Below are 23,157 nucleotides of genomic sequence, written 5' to 3'. Positions count from 1 at the left end.
TTTTCTAGCAAGAGAAATTGTTCAGTTGCTAAGTCGTGTCCTACTCTCTGCAACCCCATGGACTATAGTCCATCAGGCTCCACTGTCCATGGGGTTCTCCTGGCAAGAATACTGGAGTGGGTGGCCATTTCCTTTTCCAAGAGAAATTTACTATTTTGTAAGGTTCAAGCCAGAAATTATTCCGTAACCCTGGAGGATGACTCCAACCTCTTGCTCTTCGCTCAGTCTTCAAACAGTGCTGTAAATGCATGTGCCTATGGTATTACAGTTTCCCCTTTCTTTCATGTTTCTCTAGGCATTTGACTTTAGGGTCTATGTAATGCATATGCCTTTTCTTAAATTCTGCTTAAAGCTCATCTCCTTCGGGGAGTCCTTCCAGGGCTGATGGGGAGACGGCATTCATGCTTTTCTCCTGGTGTGTGGGCATTTGTCATCCTTGCTTTGATCTGGGCCAGGGGATGGGATGACAGTGGGTGTGGCTTTTAGCCACTGGGTGCTGTGCTGTGCTTAGTCGCTCAGTCGTGTCTGACTCTTTGCGACCCCACGGACTGTAGCCCGCCAGGCTCCTCTGTCCATGGGGATTCTCCAGGTAAGAATACTGGTGTGGGTTGCCATTGCCTCCTCCAGGGGATCTTCCCAACCCAAGGATCGAACCCAGGTCTCCCATATTGCAGGCGGATTCTTTACCATCGAAGGCCTGAGCAATCACTGGCCCTGCAGTTATAGGCGTGACTATTGACTGTGTGGATACTGGAGTTACTAGTCATTCGGCCCTGCAGTTACAGGGCGACTCGTTAGTTACCCTGTGGTTATGGGAGTTACTGGGTATTCACCCTGCAGCAGGGCAGATGTCCGTGGGGAAGTGCCCCTGAGGAGTGAGCGGGAGGGGCCGTCAGGTGGGGAGGTGGATGGGAGCCTGTCCTGAGTGGAGCCCCGAGAGCTGCTGGGGTTCAGCATCTCCGCGGCGCCGGTGTCACAGGACCTGGGGCAACTCTCTAGCCTCAGTGTCCCGGTGCAGGTGCCTGTGGAGGAGGGGTCAGGGCCAGGCATGCACCCGCCGCACCATCAAGTGGCTAAAAGCCATGCCTCCTGCTTGGAGATGCCGGTAGCTTCTGCCTGGGACCCTTCGGTCCTCTGTGGTCAGCCCTCTGCCTGTGTGGCATTCAGGGCAAGTCTAGTGATTCCAGGCTCGTGGGGCAGGGCGAGTGGTCCCCAGGTCACACCCCCTGACGCGGGGCAGCGTGAGGACCCCTACCTTGCAGTCACGCAGTCCAGGGCCACCAGGCTCCCTACTGCTGTTCCTTGGGAAGCGTCTGTGATCTGGGTGCTTGGAGACACTGCAGGGTCAGGTGTCACGTGTCCTGAAGTGTCGACTGACCTGTGGGGTGGGGGTGTCGAAGTGGTTGGTGTGTCTGGCTTGGCGGCTGAGCCCTGGCCGAGTCACGCTGCTGTCTCTGTCCCTGATGGAGGGGTGATGCGGGGCTAGCCTTGAGGGCCCCGAGGGCTCCATCGGGAGGGCTGGTCACTCAGGCCAGAGGCACCAGCATGGGTGGAGGTGCAGGGCCTCCTTCATTCAAAACGCTGAGGATGTTGTGTAATTCCTCCTTGCTGTTTTGGCACTGGATAGAGGCTGGTTGGGATTTATCGTTCACCATAACAATTTTTGGGTACAGTTTTGTAAGAAAACTCTTGCTTTGGTTTCTAATGGGATGCTGTGGCCTCAAGAATCTGAAGAGATTCTATGATTTGGTTTGACTTTCATAAAAAGACCAAAAACCTCTGGAATACAAATTGCTTCTGTGTTTTGGGTTTGCTGTATAGCTTCTGACAACCACAAAACTCTCAGGCTTTCAAACTTACGTTGACTGAAGGAGGGAGGATTTCTTCAAAATCAGAGAAGCCTGTGAGCATGGCAGGGATTTCACATACATCCTGTATGCCTGCTGGGGGCCATAAGCCTTTTTTTTTAGTCATAAGAGTTGGAAGGATGAGTCACCTATAATTTCATGTTTTTGAAAGTTTTCCTGAGAAGTCATCCTTAAGTATCTGGTCTTTAGTTCTGTATCATAGTTTTATTGCATTGATATTTTCGGTTAAACAGGCCTCATAAATGGCTTAGCCAACTGGGATGGATTCTTTACCTCAAAGGACTTCAATGTCTGATGAAAATTGCATTTTTTCTCAGGAGACAAAGGGAAAATGAGTTTTTCACTAAAGCTTTGTTTTGCAGCCTGAACCAGCATTTGGGCATGGCATTTTTTGAGGGTTTTTCAAAGGCTTCAGTTACTGTTTTCCTGCATGGCTTCTTCCTTCCCCCTCCTGTAATTATCCTATTTGTTGGAACCAAGATGTGCTGGAACATTGCAGAAGATGTTCCTCCAGCAGGCAGACTGGAAGTGGCGTGCAATTGAGACCTAAAAATCAAGTGTGCTGGTACCGTCGTCAGTCCAGAATTTACAGATTTGGGAATTGGTAAGTGGTACTCCAAGGAATACCCAAGGAAGTGGTTCTAAGGGGTAGTTTGGCAATCTGGAGTTTTCCTGCTGGAGCAGATAGCCACTCTGCAGACAGCAGACAGCCAGAGAGAGCAGACTCTGTGGACTCCCAGCCGCTCTTTGCCACCACCCCCCCACCCCCAACCGCAGGATCATGGCTGGTTTCCTGAGCCCCTCCCAGCCCTGCCTTCTAACAGAGGGGTGGGCACCAGCGTTTGGCTCATAGGATGAATGAGAGGATTCACTGAAGGCAGGACTTCCATCAGACCCCCGGCCCCTGGATCTACCCCAGAACTGAGTCCCCAGCATGTGTGGCTCAGAAAACAGCGGGGGCTGACGTCCAAGTGTCCCAGGATGCCCAGGATGCCGAGACTGCTCCTCTCAGGGGCTCATGCAACCGAGACCAGTGAACAACAGTTTGAAAAGTTCTTAAACTATATGTGAAGGAGCATTGTCTGTGAACTGAGAGCACAGTGGAAGGACAGGAGACAGTGGAAATGTCCCCTCAGAGACCCAGGCTCTGGGCCCTTACTGTGCCCCATCCAAGTGGCTAGCAAAGGCGGGTGAGTTGACGCAGGGGCTGAGCAAGTGGGCACTGTCCTGTCACATCGCTGAAGGAGGAAAGTGAAAGTGAAAGTGGCTCAGTCACGTCCAACTCTCTTCGACCCCCATGGACTGTAGACCCCCAGAATCCTCAGTCCATGAGACTCTCCTGGCAAGAATACTGGGGTGGGTTGCCATGTCCTCCTCCAGGGGCCCATTGTGAGATGCATATAAATCGCAGGACACACTTCTGAGGCTAAGATGATGCTGGGTGTCAGTCATTCTCCAGTAAAAAAACAATGAGCCTCAGTGTGGTGTGAGACGTTGCCTCTACGCGCGTTACTAGAGTGAACTTTATGGCAAGAACGTGAGTCACTAGAAGCATGGATGCGCTTCTGTTGAGAGCAGGCAGGGTGTCATCCTCCCTCTCTCTCCTCCCCAGACGAGGTGCCCTCACCTACCTTTGAGGGCAGGGCCTCCGTTTCCAGGAAGTCCTCTGAGTCTCCGAGGGGATGCCCCGACTTGAGAGGGTCTGACAGGTCCCTCACAGGTGGTAGTTTGGGTCAATAGTAAAAGTAAGTACTTAGTCCTTAATGAAATCAAGTGGGTTCATGCAGTGGGTGGTGTGCTCGAGGCCTAGCAACTGATGGGCAGAGGGACCAGGTGCCATAGGGGCTGCAGAAGAGCCGGGGGAGGACCACGAAGGCAGTGATGAGAGGTGCATGGACCTCCTCACCTAAAGTGTCTTCAAAGTGACGTTCACAGGAAATGGAACTGCGTGACCACCTCCTCTCCAGCTGGCTTCTCACAAGGCCTGCAGAGCCCCAGGGTCCAGCCACCGGGTCCTGGCTCCAGTCCTCACAAGCCACAGACCTCAGGTGGGGACTCGGCCTCCACAGACGGTGTGCTGAGCACACTTCCAGAAGCACAGAGACCTTGCTCAGAAGACATCTGTACCCGCGATGTGCTGGGGAAAGGCACGCTGCTGTGTCCCGGTTTTCCTGGAAGGTCGCCAACAGTGGCTCTGTTCCTTTGGTGGCTGTCTGGTGGTGCCGGGTGGCCCTGGTCTGAGGCTCTTGGGTGGCACCCTGCAGGTGACACTCTGCGCTCTGCTCCGAGCTTCCAGGCTTCGACAGTGTATTCTATGGGCAGGGAGAAAAGGCAGCTGGGTCAGCACAAAACCATCCCCGCTGCTGGAGACAGCCTGCAGGGTCCTCCACCAACGCGAAGGGCCACAGGAAGCTGACTGCTGACCAGACAGTCGAGGCCTGCGGCTCCTCCTCTGGCTCCAGCTCTGAGCGCCAGTCCGAGGTCCACAGCAGGGCTTCCCTGGCAGTGGTCAGACTGCAGACCCCGGAATGTGTGGCCCACACTGCTCTCCTGCTGAGTTTGCTCCTTAAATTTAGCCGACAATGTGGGTCTGCACTGCCTATGAGCTAAACCCGGCACTGGGGGTGGTGGGGGTAGTGGAAGTGGGTGAGGGGATTGTCATCCAGGCCGCCTGAGCCCCACGCGGCAGCAACGTCCCTGAGGGGCCCGCAGAGCAAGGGGCATCCTTGAGGGGCTTCCGTCCGTCACGGGCGACTCAGAATCCACGTCGATTTTGCTGTTTCTAACATAAACGGAGCCTCTTGCTGCGGGTTGAGGGTTTGTAACGAGCAATAAAATACAAGTGGACGTTCAATTTACTTAAAGCTTATACATGTCAGCACCTAACTAAATAAAAAAGAGGAGGAAAAATAAACTGACAATGATTAATATCACTAATGATTTGTTTTGCTTATTTTCTGAAAGGGTAACTTGATCCTCTATGTTGAAAGTAGGCAGAGAAATGACAGCAGGAAGCTCCAGGCAGTAGAGCGGCTGTCCTCACGTGTCTGCCGCGTTGGGGAGAGTCTGTTATCTGTGGAGTTAAATGTGCAAGTGTTGATCCAGTCATCCAACAAAAATGTAAATGAGGTTATGACATATTAGCAAAGATAAACATGTCTGACTGAATGGTACAGCCTGACTTGCTGTTGATGTCGTGCCTGGCGAGGTGCTGGTTTGCTGGCATCGATGGTCATGAGCTGTGAAGTCAGCCGCTAGCTCTGACTCCTATGAAACAAGCACTGGGAGCACGTTGAATGCTGGGAAATTCTGCCTTTGGTGTGAGCACATCAAGAGTGTACCAGGGCTGGAGCCTAATGGGGGTTGGGGGAAGTGACTGAAACACCTTTTACATACTTGCTTTTAGATACGGGGACTTCCCTGGTGGCTCTGACGGTAAAGAATCTGCATGCCAATGCAGAAGACATAGGAGATATGGGTTCAATCCCTGGGTTGGGAAGATCCCCTGGAGGAGAAAATGGCAACCCACTCCAGTATTCTTACCTAGAGAATCCCATGGACAGAGAAGCCTGGCGGGCTGCAGGCTTCAGGGTCACAAAAGAGTTGGGCATGACTGAGTTACTAACAGTTTCACTTTTCACTTTTAGATCAAAACCTGGAGAAACCCACCAGCATCCATTGCCTTTAGCTTCTCAAGATTGCTGGCAGAAATATTAATAACCTCAGGTATGCAGATGACGCCACCTTTATGGCAGAAAGCAAAGAGGTAATAAAGAGTGTCTTGATGAAAGTGAAAGAGAAGAGTGAAAAAGCTGGCTTAAAACTCACCATTCAAAAAACTAAGATCATGGCATCTGGGCTCATCACTTCATGGAAAATAGATGGGGAAACAATGGCAAGATTGATAGATTTTATTTTCTTGGGGTCCAAAATCACTGTAGATGGTGAAATTATCTATAGCCATGCAAAAATGACTGTAGCCATGAAATTAAAAGACCCTTGCTTCTTGGAAGAAAAGCTATGACCAACCTAGACAGCATATTGAAAAGCAGAGACATTACTTTTCCAACAAAGGTTCATCTAGTCAAAGCTATGGCTTTTCCAGTAGTCATGTATGGATGTGAGAGATGGACTGTAAAGAAAGCTGAGTGCGGAAGAATTGATGCTTCTGAACCATGGTGTTGGAGAAGACTGTTGAGAGTCCCTTGGACTGCAAGGAGATCAAACCGTTCAATCCTAAAGGAAATCAGTTCTGAACATTCATTGGAAGGACTGATGCTGAAGTTGAAACTCCAACTTTGGCCACTTGATGTAAAGAACTGACTCACTGGAAAAGACCCTGATGCTAGGAAAGATTGAAGACAGGAGGAGAAGGGGATGACAGAGGATGAGATGGTTGGATGGCATCACCAATTCAATGGACATGAACTTGGGCAAACTCCTGGAGATGGTGATGGACAGGGAAGCCTGGCGTGTTGTAGTCCATGCTGTCGTGAAGAGTTAGACATGACTTGGTGACTGAACAACCAGGGAGTAGACGCTAAGAATCTGTTTATAAATGTCACACTGTCTCCCTAATGCCCACCAGGTACACTGGAACACCTTTGAAGCCTTGGATGAGGTGTCTAGCTTGTGAGTTCATGGTTCTCTGGGTTACGAGGCTCACTGTTTCATCAATCACCTGTGGTTTAGAAGAACAAAGTGGTTGCAATTTAACACTCACAATTTAATATTGAAGAGCTGAGGACTGATATGAAGTTTAAACAAAAGACCAGTATGTTGTGTTCAGTGTTTCTTTGGTGTTTTCAGTCATTTCACTCTAATTCCACTCTGAGAAGGGCATTAGGTGCACTGAGGTCTGGGTGGATGGAGTGGATTCTGAAGGCAGAGAAGTGAGGTGAGGGTGGGAACCAGGTAGGAGAACCAGAACTTTGGCCACGGGGAGACCTCGACTGATGCGTGCAGGTGGGGAGATGGTGGGCAGGGGTCACCTGAGGTGATGAGAAGAGGGTCTGGGCTTGACCTGGGTCTCTCTGGGGCACCACCATGGTTAACGTTGGCATCTTAGTTCCTTCAGCAGTGAAACCGGAAAACTGTGTACGTGCTGCTTACCTTCTAAGGTGATTGTTAAAGTCAACAAAGTTAATATGGTGATGCATTGTGAGCTAGAAATTCCAGAGAAACAGTCATGCCACAGTAGGTCTCAGGAATGGAATCAAGCCCACGGAAGGCTGATGGACTTTTGTCTCATGTCCACCTTTGGGTACAAAGTTGGCCATCATGTGTCCCCTGTAGATGGGTTACAATCTCACATGTGTGAATTTCTCTAAATAGTGAAGAGAAAAATGTGTAACAAGAGATAACCAATTTTAGTAAAGAAGGGTCAAGAAGACGTAACTTAAGAAAATGATTTTATTTTTAATATCTTCAAGTCTGAGCTGCTTGGTCTGTTCCAGAAAAACGGGCCTCCTCGTTTCTGAACAGTGGATTCAGAGCAAGTACGCGATGCTCCCATCTCGAGCGCGGCTCTCTGGGCTCTGGGAGAGGCTGTGTGCTGTGCCCTGAAGACCTGGCTTTTATCTAATCTTGCGAGCATGCTTAGCTAGCTTTGGATGGCCCAGAGAACCTGTGTTTATTGTGAAGTCTGATTACCTATTGAACAGAGAAGGGGAGAGCATTTGGAAGTGACTGCTTGGGAAAAGCACAGAAAATACCCATTTTCTTGCCAGAGTTTTTATCTGAAAGTGGAAAAAAACAGGGTTTAGAATGTCTATTTGTGAAAATGAGAAAGCTTTTAACTCGCATCTACTTAAGAAGAGATTCTGAATTTAAACATTTGTTCTGTTGGGTCTCAGAGGTCTCCTGACATTGGAAGGATCTTGGTTATAAAAATATTTTAACAGGTTTTGTTATTTAGCCATGAGATAGTGGTGGCTGTACACAGCATTCATTTGGAAATACTTTTTTTCGTAGATCATGGGGAGATGACCTGATGATTTGTTTTAAGTCTGACATTTGAAATGTAGGCAGCGACTTCCCTGAGGAAGGTTGTTGAAACTGATTGGGTTGTAACGATGCGTTACAAGGTTCTCCGAGGCTGAGCAAGAGCATGGACACGGATCTGCTTGTGGGGTTGGGGGAGCTGGGTGCCCAGGGTCATAGAAGCGACCCCGACCGCAGCACTTACTGGATCTGGTGCTTCTTTCCCTTCTTTTTCCTCCCTCTGAACCTTCCTCCTTCCCTTGCTGTCTTCAGGCCAGGGCAGAGTCCCTCTCTTCTTGAAGAACCCGCATGTGTCCCCTAACACATTCTCCTCATGAGTGCCCATTTTTACCTGAGAAGAGCATCTCAGAACTGGAGGCATGTGTCACCCATCAGAGACAGTTAATTTCTCTTATTCTTTGCACATCACTTTCTGGAATACCCTCCATGTTCACTCCTGTTTTCCTGGACTTGGGTCTCTGACACGCTTCAACCCCAACAGGGTTTATGAAATAAAACTTGTGCGTGCATGCCCTTTGGAGATTTCTCCTTCTTGTCTTCTGTTTTCATGGATGTAGGTTGCATGTTGGAGAGAACTTTAAATTCTGTGTTACTTATTGGCTGTGCCATTTTGCAAGTGTTACCTAGCTGCTTTGAGCCTCAGTTTTCTCTCATTTTATTGAGATACCATTGACCTGCAACATGGCACAAGTTTAAGGCCGACTGCATAAGGATTTGAGGTCCATCTATGCTGCAAGATGATTGCCATGGTACGTGTACTTAACATCTGTCACCTCAAGTAGTTATAAATTTTATTTCTTCTTATGTTGAGTGAGTCTTAGTGTCATCATTTGCAAAATTAAGAGCCACATGCACCTCGTGGGACTTGATAAATAGGGACTGGGGTGCAGGGGCAGCTGGTGAACTGGAGGACTCGGTGTGAACACGCTCACACGAACGGCTTGTGGGGGCATGTGACACGTTTCCTTCAACCACTGGCTGGCTTCCCACATCATACTTTTTGGCCCTTAGTTCAGGTGTTTTCTGCTTGAAATGGCCGCCTCTTAGGGGCTGCTCCATAGGCTCCAGCTCAGTGTTAACCCTGAGTTGTTCATCCCTGGAGCTTCACGTTCCCACTGCGTCCTGAGCGGGGGGTCTTACTTGTCTTACTCTTCCTCTGGAACAAGAGAAATGCATCATCAATCATTTTGGATTTCAGTCCTGGATCTCCAGTGCAAGATGCTCAGTGTCAGAGGTACCACCCCAGCTTTAACAATCTATAAGAACTCTAAAGAAAGAGTCTCTCTCCATGACCGTCCCATCCACCCTATGGCGGCCTTGTCTCAGGCTCTGTGTGTGGACCGCTCTTCTTGGTTTTCAGGTGGAATGTGGCCATCAAAACAGTCATCCTCACAAACAAGTATGTTCCGGTGGCCGATGAGTTTAGACCTTGTTCTTGCTCCTGCCGGCTGGGGCTGGAGCAGAGATGCAGTGGCATGGAGGGTGATGACGTGACCCACTCTGGCTTAGCTTTCCACGGAACTGAAGCTGCTCAGTGAGTGGTCTCATCTGCATCCCACTTGCTGATGGAAGAATTACCACACAGGCTATGGGCCAGGAGGGAGTCTAGCTCTAAAAGTCTCCCTTGCAAAGTTTCTCACAGACTGCGGTTAGCTCTGTGCACTGCACTTTAGAGTAGAAAGAGCATCTGTGAATGTAGGTGCTTGTGGGGAAACTTCATGTAAAGAGCTTGCCTTTAAAGTCATCAGAAAATAAATCATGAAAGAAGACTGTATTGATTTTACAGACATTTGTTGAGCTTCCGTCATGTCGAAAGCACTGGAGTAAGTGCTAAAGATAGAAAACCAACCATAGTTCAATAAAATGTGAAGAAAAGGAAAAGAAAGAATAAAAAGGCAGGGAGTCTCTGCCCTCAGGAAGTCTACAGACATCTGAGGAGACAGTTACATGAAATGTGATAAAGGATTCAGTGGGGGAAAACATACAGTGTCCTAGAGATTCATGGGATGGGCTCCGTGTGGGGAGGCTGGGCTGTACCGAGCCTGGCCCAGCATCTGAGGGGGACGCCGCGGTGCCTGGGCACCTGCAGGAAGTGTGTGACCGGTGGGAGCACCTTTAGGCAGCAACAATCCCTTGCTTACATCCGAGTGTCCGTGATGGAAAGATGCTCCATGTGAAATGAGTGCATAAAGCCTTAGGCTGCAGCACATCCCTGGCTGAATAAAAAGAGCTGCAGCTGGAGATGAGAGTGGGGAATGCAGGTCCTCCATTAGTTCCGACCTATGTGTTCAGTCAGGAAACAGAGGGTGAGCTCCTCCGTCTGCCAGCTCAGTGCCGGGACCAGGGATACTTGCGTGAGCAAGACGGTGGACTCTCAGTTCTGCTGGGAGGGGCAGGCAGCTGACCCATATACAGATACACGATGCAGTGTCATCTTAGACACCCACGTGCACAGCTAGGCCTTGAGCTGGGGAGCAGCTGAGAGGAGGTGAACATGGCTGCTCTCATCGAGGGCGTCAGAGAAGGCTCTTGGAGGGGGAAATACATGAGGAAAGCAGAGCAGCACATGCAAAGATCCTGGGGTGGGGACGGGCCCCGAGTGTCCACATGACAGAAAGGACCCCAGTGTTTGCTGGAGCTGAGCATCCAGGTGGAGCTGGGAGGCAGGGGGGCCAGGGTGAGAGGCCGGCCTTGGTGGCCACACCGGCTCTCCCAGCTGGGGGACCCTGACCATGGTTATGGGGGAGTCACCTGTGCAGGCACATGACATGCCAAGTACCAGAAGGATCACTGTTACACAAACAGAACCCTGCCTTTGAGAGAGGAGGAAAGCCTCAGACGTCACTGAAAACTTCTGTAACCTCAGAGAATTCAGACTGAATGAAAACACAGGCCCTTCTGGGAAGGGCCTCCTCCTCCATGGTTAGAAGGATGGAGACCAGAGGAGCAGGGCAGGGCGGGGCCAGTGAGCAGGGTGGGCGGGGCCTACGGTTCCTGAAGGGAATTGAGGCATCCTCTGCTCTCCGGCCGCATCCCAAAGGGCATGAAACCCTGTTTTCTGAGCCCCAAGAGGAACAGATGATCTGATAACTGTGAGAACTACTTGACACGTTGGTTTGCCCTGAAAATCTGCTGTTGTGTGGTCTGTTTGAAAGAGTGCGAGGAGTAAGCCTTTCTATTATCTTTCAGGAACGAAGATTTCATGCGAGCTCTTGTAGAAAGAGTAGGGGAAAAAAGAGTTCAAAACAAAGAAAAGAAAGGTCTGGAATATGTTTCATTTATGTAGTCAAAGACTCCCTGGCGACACAACAGTGTGACTTCTCAGAGTGCATAATGACCCTCTTTATTAGTTTTAGCAACTTGTTAGAGGATTTTGGAGGCAGGATTTTCTGTGAATAGGGAGCAGACAGGTACAGAAAAGAGGCCCCCTTGCTGACAGCATAATAATAGCCCTGCCCGGAGTTACAGAGCAGACGGCCACACAGTGCAAGTTAGTTCAAAGTCACTTTGTATTCAGAGAAATTTACTGTAATTCCTCACAAAAAGGACCTTTGAAAATGACATTGAACATATTGTTTCCCTGTAATCCTTCATGTTTTTGGCCTTCCTATAATTTGTGCTGAAGTCATTATCTGTTAAAAGCAAATCTTAAAATACAAGATCAACGTTTATTCAAGGTATAAAAAAGGACAATTTAGGTCGGCTCACATGTTCCCTCCCTCCTTCTCTTTGATTTTTCCTCCTCATTTGCTTCTTTTTCCAGGATGCTCCTGCTTTCAGGGTGCCCCCTTTGGGATTTCCGCCCCCCTACTCCCCACCAAGGATGCTTAACTCACTGCCTTCATCACGCAGGCCTTTGCATCTACACGACCAGAGAGGTCTGGGGGTCTCTCAGGGGTCTGCTCTGCTCCTGCGAAGGGCGAGAGCTGGCCCCCTCCCTAGAGCAGTTCTGTCTTGATCTCTTGGTGGTTGGTGGTGGTGTCACTGTGTGATCTGAGTTGGAGACAAGGTCCCTGGCTCAAACAAAACAAAAGGAAAGGCTGAAAACCCACCATCTTGGTTAAACTGGCAAATGGATCAGGTTGTATATGTGTGTGTCCTTTGTCTCTTACGACCCCAATTCTTGTCCTCAGAGGCCACATAGCTTTGGACAGCCATTGGCTAAAACCCCTGCCATCCCAGACTGTCACTATCTGCTCCTGAAGCTATGGAATCAGAGACTTAGGCAGCGTTGACCACTAGCTGTGTCACCCAGGAGCTGTGTAGACTTTTGCTAAAATATCAAGTAATAATCCTCTTATGCTGGAAGAAACAAACCAGAAAATACACGGAAAGAAGTGAGTCTGCGGGTGCCTCTCACTTGGCATGGTGCTTCACTGCCCAGGAGCAGGTGTGTGTGTGAGTGCTTGCAGATGTGTGCAGGTGAGTGTGTGGGTGCATGTGTGTGGGTGTGTGCAGGTGTGTACATGTGTGTGCCTATGTATGTGAAGGTATGTGTGTGCAGGTGCGAGTGTGTGCAGGTGTGTGTATGCAGGTGTGTGTATGTGCAGGTGTGTGAATGTATAGGTGTGTACATGTGTGTAGGCATGTATATGTGTGCCTGTGTGCATGTGTGTACACGTGTGAGTGTGTGCATGTGCATGCATATGTGTGAATGTGTGTACATGTGTGTAAGTATGTGCAGGTGTGCACATGTATGTGTCTCTGTGTAAAGTGTGCGCACAGGTGTTTACATGAGTATGTACAGGTGTGCACATGTGTGTGCCTGTGTGTGAGTGTGTGCAGGTGTGTGTCTGTGTATGCAGGTGTGTTCCTGTGTGTGCAGGTGTCTTTGAGTGTGTGCAGGTATGTACATGTGTGTGAGTGTGTGCAAGTGTTCAGTTGCCTGTGTGTACATGTGTGTGCTTGCATGTGTGTGTGTGTATAGGTGTTTTCTTAGATTCCAGTTTGAGACCTGAGGATCGAAATATTATGGGAAGTTAAAAGCCCAGAAACTATAGTGTCTGAATAGTGTGTCTAGACTTGATAGGTAAGATCAATTTCCCATTGAATTTTTCTTTGGGTTAATTTTCTCTACAGTTCACCCTGGGATTCCAAACACATGGGAATGAGTAGATGGGGAGCGAGCCTCAGGGAGCAGTGCTCTGGGAGGACTTTGCCTCCTGACATATCAAAGGCCAGATGCTTACACTTGCTAGTTGGGGACCTTTGGGGAGATTGGAGTCTCTCTACACTTGGGGAGACTGAGACCTTACCTGTTGGTGTGTTGGAAGTGTGAGCTGAGAGAATGCATATGGGGAGGGTTGTCAGCCAGGTGCTCCGTGGAGAGGGACTCAGTGTCATCTCTGCTCAGCCTGTGGTGTCTAGGGTGGTCCCCGGGAAACAGAAGTGCTCAAAAATGTCTCTAAAATAAATACTTCCTGTGTATGACTAGCCAGATAGTAACAAAATCCAAGAGGAGGTGGGTTGAGCTTCCCGTCCATCCCCCCACCATGTGCGTGGGTGCGGAGGACACACAGCTCAGGAGCCACTTGGAAACGGCCTCATCCCACCTAAGACAGGCAGAGATGGGGGGCCTGGAGCCTGTTCTACTTAGCCCCCATTTCAGTAGGGCGAGAAGCTGACAAACAGTAGCGAAGAAAAGGCCCCACATCTATAAAGCACCCACTTGGCTTGTCTTGGGGACAAGATCCCCTTCCCCCTGTTTCTTGTTTCCCCAGCGAGCGGAAACCACTGACCAGCACAAGCGGGGTGTTTCTGTCCACAGGATGAACTGACCTCACCCCCAGACGGCGGCATTTCACATTGCCTCTTCCTGTACAACATACACGTTTCTGCTGAGAAGTCACCCTCTTGGAAAATACTTCCTGCCCTTAGAATAGGTTTCACCCTTTTTATGCTTTCTTTTCCTTCAAATTGCATGATTTATATCTTCCCAGCTCTTTCTTGGAAATTGAAGTGGTTATTTACGTGTTTGTCTGCCTTTCTCACTAGAATTTAAGTTTCGTGGGAACAAAGACTGTGCGTGTCTTGGCCACTGCTTTAGGCTGTGTTGCAGTACCTTGATCGCTATTTTGTGTTTTTTTTTTTTTTTCTGAAGGAAAGAATGAATGTGTGTGTGTGTGTGTGTGTGTGCGCATGCACCTGTAGACCCATGACCACACAGTTCCAGGACATGGCAGACTAGGGCACAGGGACACAGTCTTAAAAGGTCATTCATCCCTGGAGCTCATGGACCTCTTACAGGGACTGTCCATATTAGCATCACAGGTTCCTGGTTACATTTCCTCTTAAGAGTTGAGAGTAGTGACCGTGTTACAAACGCAGCACAGGGCGAGCCTGCTGAGTGCCTGGCCCGGTCAACCTCTGTTTCATTTACTGTGGACACTGGACAAGGCAACATTTCATCTGGAGTTTAGCAAAAACTCCACTCAGACGATCATCTGCTTTGGGAACAATAAATAAATAGAAAATACAAATTTAAAAATAATTAGGAAGACGGCCCATTGGGCCATCCGTCACCCTCGTGGGAAAGCCAGTGATAGCTATGTGGTTCTCAGACCATCTCAGTTATTCCTAATTGATCAAAATACCCCGATGTTTATAGCAAATGAGAGCATGACTCAGAATGAAATGAAGTCAATGGAATGCCAGAAGTTTTTACATCCAAAACAGAGACATGGCCCATATGTTCAGAAATACTTTTGTCCTTAGGAAATGTTTATGAAAAAAGAACAGATAGGCACTTCCTCAAAAAGAGACTCAACTGATATCAACACGGTTCGCATGACAGGAGTATTTTCCCATTATGCTCACATCCCCCTTTACTTATTGATTCTTCACTGTCTGGTTTGAGGAACCACGCTGGTAGCAAAGGCAAAGAGTTGCCTTCATGGTGTATCCATTTTACATGCAAATACTTTAAATAGTTGAAAGTTTTCTTGAAATTTTTCGTGGTATCATCCATGTATTGTTTTTGATAAATAAGTATGTTAGTTGCTCACCACATCCGACTCTTAGTGACCCCATGGACTGCAGCCCACCAGGCTCCTCTCTCTATGAGATCTCCAGGCAAGAATACTGGAGTGAGTGGCCATGCCCTTCTCCAGCCTTTCCACTCCATTTGATGGAAAATAGAAGCTGAATTTGTTTCTCTGTGGATCTTCAATTTTCTCTTCTCTAACCATGGTCCCAATGAATTTAATTGAATGTAGACTTTTAAAACATGGGAAAAGAAAGAAAAATAAAGCAACCTGCATCAAGTAATCACCAGCAATCTGATTTTCCAGCTGGAACAAATTTTCGTTAGCCAAGGTGTGTAGAATTCAGCTCAATATTTATGGTGAAATGGCCTCAAAATTGTTTGAAACTAGCACAGCAGGATAATGAATTAGGAAGAAAAAGAACAGAATCCATTTCTTTCCTTTTCCCTCTCTGTTTTTCTTTCTCTTTTCTCTCTTCCTTGTGACCTCACTCTGGAGACTGTGAAACTGTTACATGGTCGTTCCCCCCTCCACACCCCAGGAGATGCTCCTCAGAGGTTCTGGACACACACATCAGGGTTCTATTATAAGTGGCTGCCTTTCACCATGTGGCAAGGTTGAGACTGAATTTATTTTTGTGTGCTCTGCGCCTGACGTGTTTAAAGGTGCAGAGGGCGTCCCGGGGCCCCAGGGTGAATGCATGAAATGACAACAATTAAATGAGATCCAACTGAAAAAGTAGAAGCTGAAGGAACACAAGCCAGTGCTTGGGAGGGAGCCCAGGCTGAGCCCGTCAGGACCGGAGGCCGAGCTGGCCCCCGCCCCCGCCCTGGTGGTCACGGGTCCCAGCCATGTGCCCTACCTTACGGATGCTCCATCGCCCGTCCTCACTGCTTGGATGAGGACCCGGGCTCTGGGGGTCACACTGGGGACCCCGCATGGTGCTTAGGCGGCTTGCTGTGACTGTGTTGTGGATGCTGGGGGTGGGTCCCTGTGACCCCAGGGGATATGTGGGCTGAGCCTCCCTCCCCCTGTTAGTCAAAGGAGGGTGGGGTTTGGCCTCCCTCAGAGCCCGGGCTGGAGTGAGCCCTCTTAGGGGAGCCAGCCTGACTGCTGGAGGTCTGCCCGGGGACTTACTGGGAGACTGAAGGGTTCAGGGCATGGGGCTGGCCCTCCTGACTCCATCCATCCTCCTCCTCTGACTTGAGGGTCATGGGAGGACCAAAGGCTGCCTTTATAGGACCCAAAGGGCACAGCCCCGTCTTTCAGCCACGAGCAGACCTAGGGCCCAGGTGGGGCGGGCTAGGGGACACGGGTCCTTCACAGGGTCCCCTTCAGGGACTGTAAGCAGACGGCTTCAGAGGCCATGTAGACGGGCTCTGGGTCTTGGGCCTCCTTTAGGCTCTCACGACTGTCTGACTGAATTTCGGGTGAGTCGTGGCAGTTCTGCGCCCTGGAGGGGCCTGGAGGAGGGGGAGGAACCCCGTGGGAGCTGAGAGACCCTCAGCGCCAGGACTGGAACTGGTGGTAGAGAAAATGCATTCCCTGAGCAGGTGGGTCCTGGTGTCCAGCTTGGTCAGGGCAGCCGTGCTCCTCCAGGCTGGGCTCACCCCCAGATCCTTGCTTGGCCCCAGCGCAGAGCTGGAGGTGGTCACGCCTGGGTGGGTCCTGCCACGACCACGGGCCTGAGCTCCCCTGCCTGTGCTGTGTGTTGGGGGAAATGATTAGATCCAGACCCAGGTGTTGTGAAAATGAGGGGACAGTCTGGTGACAGCCAGTGTGTAGAGCGCCCCCACTCTGGTGTCCACCCCCCCACCTGTGGAGCCACCCTCGGGCTGGCCTTCACCTCTGGGCCACCCTGTCCTCACGGAGGTGACTCTTGTGCAACCTGAGGGCTACCCCTTCTGTTCTGGCTGCGCCGTTCAGCTGGACCACGGACGCGAGCTGGCTCTATGGTCGACTCTCAGCTTTACTGTTTGGGATCCAACTCATGGCCATGTGTCTCTGCACTCAGAGGGTGATAACTGACAGGGTCAGCTCCTCAGGGTGTGAGCCCCAAGCCCGAGAGGCCAAAGGATGGGTGTTTTAGGTATTTTACACCTCTGAAAACTGAGGCTCAAGGATGCTAATTGAGGATTGAATTCAAGTCTGTGTTTGTTTGGATGGAAAAAAGGGGACCTGTTCTAAAATATATATATACATATATATATTTTTTAGTTTTTAAATTTATTTTATTGGCACAGGGCTGATTTACAATGTTGTGCTCCTTTCTGCTCTATAGCAAAGTGACTCAGTCATGCCTAGATCCCTTTTCCTCTTCTTTTCCATTCTGTTCAGTTATGGAAGTTTCCAGCGTGCAGTGTTATGATCGGACATCTGCATGCACTGAGAACACGCATCACTGCCCGTCGAGTTACTCTCTGTCATAAAACAGCTTTTGCAATCGCTTCTGCAGCTTGTTCAGAAAGTTCTGGCCTGCGGGAATGGGCGTCCCATTGAGAGGCTCGGTTGGGTGTTGTCCTACACTGCACCCCTGCCACGGGGCCGGGGGCCTCTACCCCCCAGCCTGGAGCTCCCCCTACTCTCCTGGCAGGTAACTTGCTGTTTCCTTTTAGGTGGCAGCAGGTCCTGACCCCCCCACCCCCAGCTGTGACAGACGTCTTCAGGAGCGGGGCTTATGATGGATGGCCACCATGATTCCAACAGCTAACTGAAAAGTCATGGGCCCTCCAAGCTCAGGAAGGCTTTCCTAAGGGTCGATGGCGCCCGCAGATGTGGGGTTTACCTTCATGGTCTGCGTGGGACCCTTCCTTTCCTGAGGGTGTGACGTGGGCCAGTCACCCCCATGCTGCCCCCCTTGCCCTCCGTCTCTCTCATCTGAAGGGCTGGAGGTCGTTGCCTGTTGGCAAGTGGATTCAGTCATTTTCCTTCTCTTTTCAGGTGTAACTTGAGAGGTGATGGGAAGGCCAGGGGTGTTATGAGCTGACTTTTTCCTGTAGGTGGAACTGAGGCTGTGACTTACTCCACATCATGGGAAATGTGCCTTCTCTCCCAAAGTGGTGAACACAGTGAGGAGTCACGGGCACAGGTGGGTGTGGTGTCTCCAGCACCTGATGAACAAACAGCCTCCGTGTCCCACGTCGGGGGCAGGGCTCTGCTCTCCCAGACCCTGCAGCTGAGGCGGGAGCCAGTGCCTCTGAGAGGATGCCTGTGTGGATGTGGCTGAGCGCCGTCAAGGACTGGGAATTCAGAGCTTTCTCCGTAACCGTCGCTCTGTTGTGGAGAGCCCCCCCCAAGGGGCCTTAGTGTCCCCACAGATGAAGCTAGTCCTTCTCAGACTGGAGTTTCACACACAGTACAGTTTCCCAAAACATCAGAATCCTGACATGTTTGTCAGTTTTTAATTTTGCTAAAAACTAAGAACATTTGAATTTTTTTTTAAAACAATCAAAATCAGATCAACAGTTGGTCCTTCTTTGATCTAAAACCACTGAATATTTCATAAAAGGAATAACACTTCAACCCCAAAATATTTGAAAAGCTTAGGTCTCTAGTCTGTAAACAAATCATTGGGTCTTTTAAACAGACTACAGTTTGCATTATGAAAACCTTACCAGATTTTTCTTGTTTTATTGTGGGCTCATCTAATTTTTTAAACCTCTCAGAAAGGTGGGACCAAAATATATGGTTGGTTAAGTCTGCCTGAGTAAATAGAGAAAAAAAAATAAACCCATCTACTAAACAATACTTTCTCTGGCTGGTGGAACCAAAGAGGTAATTTTTTTTTGTTTTGTTTTGTTTATGTGTATATGGTAAAATTTGTAACAAAACAAAACACTTAATGTTTTTATTAATAGTTGAATTACACAGACTATGTTAGCTCCTCAAAGCAGATTTTCTGGGGCAGGGTGGCCGTAAAGGATGCATTGGGGGTGATGACTCAAGGGTCTGGCCCCCCGCTCCTCAGGAGGCTGTGCCCTCAGCCTCTGGTGGCAGCGGGTCAGTGACTGGGCGTGGTTCTTTCTGTTTTTGCCTCCCCTTCCCCTGTTCCCAGCCCTTCCTCCTGGCTTCCTCTTGACATCCCTGGCCCTGCTGTCTCAGGCTTTGTCCACATGGCTTCTCAAACTCTTCGTCCTCTGCTGGTGGGTCTGTGTCCTCCCATTCTGTCTCCTGATCACATCTTCCTGAGAAGGGAAGGTGCTGGTGGAGCCTGTCATGGATCATGTCCCCATGTGAACAGCCGTCCAGTCAGGCTCCCTGGAGGCTGTCCCAGTCAATTGATTGGGTACCTTGGGGCTGGTGCTGGGCTCTGGGTGTACGCCCTGTACCTGGAGGCAGGTCACAAGCCCTGTGCTCTGGGGGATGCAGCCCATGTTGTGACAGCACCCCACACTTGATGCTCCCAGCAGTGGCCACCCACAAAAGACCCCCCGCCCCGGTTCTCACACACTGCCAGGTGAGACCCACCTCACCCATCCCCATGTGGCTTCTGGGGCCGCAGTGACTCCCTTATTTATTCCCTCTGATAAGACCCCAAGTTTTCAATAGTGCACATCCTTCCTGGGGCAACAGCCTGATAAAATCACCCCTTAGCTGTCTGATGTGTTTCGTTTTTTTGCATAAGAATTTTTTTCTCTATTTTTGTTCCTGAGTAAACCAAAACTTGCCTCAAACCACACAGACGAAATTGGCCAGGCTTTGGCTTCAAGAGTCCGTGTTAAGTAAGAGCTTTGTGGTCAGTTCCGCACCTCGGGTTCAGCCAGGGTCTGCCCAGGAAGTGGGTCTGGGAGCGGTTCGGTCCTGGCTGGCCGGTCCCCACTCAGTGATCCCCACCCCATGTTCTCTAAATTCAGGAGAACTCTGCATGGAGGCGGCTTTCTTTCCCTCTGCAGCATGTGTCTCTTCAGGAGCAAGCACAGGGGGGCTCTCCCAGGCGCATCTGTGCTGTTCCCCATTCCTAGACCTAGCGCTGCAGTCCTGGCAGGAGGCCGGAAGAGCTCAGATGTGAAAAGGGGAAGCGGGCTTGTTGCTGACGGGAGCCTGCTGGGCTGCCTCTTCGCGGCTATGCAGTGGGCTTGCAGCTGTGACTCCAGGACATGCTGGTCTCCCTCTTACAGCCCAGAGGGAGAAAGTGGTGCCCGTCTCTCCTGCTCCTCAGGCTCCAGCCTGGACGTTTACGCACAGTTTGCTTGTCCAGGAAAGGCTGTCCTGGGACTTGTGTGTCTTGGGTAGAACAGAGGTGTGCAGCCAAGTCCAAGACCACCGGCTCTGCTGGGCGCCTGTGATGGTGTGGCTGGGACGGCTGGGCTGCTGTGGGTGGGGCCTGTCTCTGCTTCAGGTGCCACGTCTGTGTGGCAGAAATTCTGACCCCCCAAAGGTAAAATGTCATAGAAACACATATTTGTTGTTGTTCAGTCACTAAGGCGTGTCCGACTCTTTGCGACCCCGTGGACTGCAGCATGCCAGGCTTCCCTGTCCTTCACCATCTCCCGAAGTTTGCTGAAACTCATGTCGATGGAATTGGTGATACCATCAACCATCTCATCCTCTGTCACCCCTTCTCCTCCTGCCTTGCAACTTTCCCAGCATCAGGATCTTTTCCGATGTCCCCTAAATGCATTAAGTCTACTTAAACCATACACAGAGAGGAAAAGATGCCTCCAGAGTTCAGGTGTATTAAAAACAAAACAAATACCCTTCTCTTGCTTTTCCAGGGCCTCTGGTTTAGTCTTGAAAGCCAGCTCTATTCATAATACGCATTTAGGAAAAAGGAAAGTAATAAGCAAAGTCCTGAGAATTAAAAAAAGTATTTACATCAGTGAATTCCTATTGAGAAATGGTTGCCGATGGAGCTTACACATCTTGTTCACAAAGAAAGGCAGAGTCCGTAAGTATCCACCATCCTCTGCCTACAGGCTGGCTTCCCTTCTGGGCCACGTGTCCTCATAAAGACAGGGCTCCTGGATCTCCACCATCTGGGGTCACAGCCCTGCTCATCCCATGGAAGGTGTGATGGGGCCGATGGCCTGCTATCTCAGTCTGTTCGCTGCAATGACAGAACACCACAGACCAGGTGGCTTGTGACCAACAGATGTTTGTTCCTCAGCCTCCAGAGTCTAAGAAGATCATGGTGCCTGAGATCCAGTGTCTGGTGAGGACTCAATTCCCCATCCCTGTGTCCTCATGGGGTGAGGGAGCCCTCTGGGGTTGCCTTCATGAGGACACGAACCCCATCACGAGGGCAGGGCCCTCATGACCTCCTGAAAGCCCATCTCCCAACACCATCATATTGGGGGCTAGGTTTCAACATGCAGATTCCTGGGGGGACATTGAGTCCACAGCACTGAACTGCCTGTGTGTTGAGTCCTTCTGTTTGTGGGGGGTGGGGGTGTAGACTTTTGGGGCTGGGGTGGCAGGGTTGTAAGGAGAGGGTGCGTGAATGTTGCCTCTCCTCAGGGCACTGCCAGTGTTTGAGCTCCTGCTCTGACCTCCTCTGACCACGGCTCTGTCCACCTTAGCGTTTTCCTTCCCGGCGACCGAGGTAGTGCCTGGCCTTTCCCTGCCTCTGGGCTAGGACCCTGGTATCTTTTCCTTCCCAGGCGAGCAGGCCCCAATCCCCACTCCAGTGGGGAGCCCTGTCGGCCACGCGTGGAGGGGGAACTGAGACCCAGGCCACCGCGGCACTTGGAGTTCTGAGCTGGGTGACCAGGGTCCTGTCCTGAGAAAGCGTCCTTTCTCCTCCGGCCCGTGCCCTCATAGTTAGGAAACAAGATGGAAGGTAAGATTTGACAGGCTGAGGGCGCCCTGTCTGCGTGTTGGGGCTCAGCATGCCCAGAGCCAACCTCCCTGCTAGAGCAGCGGGCCCTCCTGGAGCCCGCGGGAGATAGGCGCTGTGCCGGAGGTCAGCCTGTGCACATCCGGGCCGTGCGAGGGTGCGGAGTCGAGGAGGGAGGAAGCGACTTGTCAGAGTGTGAACAAGTCTCCAAACTGACTTTGGCCCCAGCTGAGCTGTTTATCCAGCCCTGGAGAGCACCCAGGAGAGCTCCGGGCGGCTGGGGGGACCAGCTGTGCGCTGTCAGCAGCCTCGTTCCACACAGGCACCGGCTCAGAGTATCGGCACAGGCGGCTGGCCCTGGACCCCAGTGACCGGCCTCCGAGGATGCTGCGGGCTTCTCGGGCCCTTCTGGAGGCCCTGCCAGTGCTCCACCAAGAAGTCAAGTTGAACGTTCTGTGCACAACTCGAGCACGTCCTAACTCGAGGGGACGTCTCCGAGCATATAGGATACTTCAGGTTCAATTGGGAAACTTGCACACAATCTCGACCTCCAGCTCATCCAGGATGGGGGAGGAAGGACAGGCCCTCTGTCCTTCTGGCCCTCCTCCAGTTTCTCGCACACTCCATCACTTTCTTAACTCTGTTGTCATGCTCACAAATAAAGCTTGTGTTGTTACTATTTTAAATTAAAAATGAGATGTCCTGTCAGCGAAAGCCCATCAGGATGAGCCCTGAGCAGTTAAGGGAGACACCTGCTTTTTCCAGGAGGGGTCAGGAAAGCCCAGAGAGACCCAGTCACAAAGATTCCCTGGGTGTCGGGGACGTGCCAGATGCAGCCTCCAGTCAGCTGCCTGAATGGCAGCAGGAGCCTCCCTGCTCCGTGTGCATCAGAATAAAGATGGAAATGTACAGATTCTGTGTGGTCTCACATGTGTGCCGCCACGTGCACCACACACGTGCACACACACAGCCCCACAAAGACGCTGCCGAGTGATTCTGCAAACAGGTGGGAACAATCATTGTCCTGGAGCCTGGCTGTGAGAGTTTTTGTGTCCTGGGAGGGAGCTACTTGTGCGCCCACCTGCACGGCCTCCCCGGTAACCCTGGAAGGTGTGCTTAGGAGTGGAGGAAGCAGGTTCCACCGCTCACGTTTGCCTCTTGAAGTGTTGTCGAAGTGTTTCTTCGTTAGGCATTGGTTTGGGCGATTAATGCTGCTGTCGGGTCTTCGCTGCTGTCCTGTGACTAAGCTGATCCCAAGTGCCTCCGGCAAAGACCAGTCCTTCATCTCCGAAGAGCATCTGTTAACCTCTCTTGATGATATATATATATTTCCTATCAGGATGGCTGCAGTCCAGCCCAGACCCTCCAGAACGGCCTCTAAGTTCAGTCTGAGCTCTGTCTGTGCTTGGCCACTGACGTGACATGCTTTGACGTTTCTGAGACTGCAGATTCCCCAGAGCAGAAGAGAAAGTTTTACAAATACCGCGACCTTGAAATAAAAAAACATCTCTTCTCTTTCCTCTTCCAG

The sequence above is a fragment of the Dama dama genome, chromosome 30 (genome assembly GCF_033118175.1).
Source record: "Dama dama isolate Ldn47 chromosome 30, ASM3311817v1, whole genome shotgun sequence".
NCBI lineage: Eukaryota > Metazoa > Chordata > Mammalia > Artiodactyla > Cervidae > Dama > Dama dama.
The sequence above is the reverse complement of the archived record's forward strand: the minus strand, read 5'-3'. Positions refer to the sequence as shown.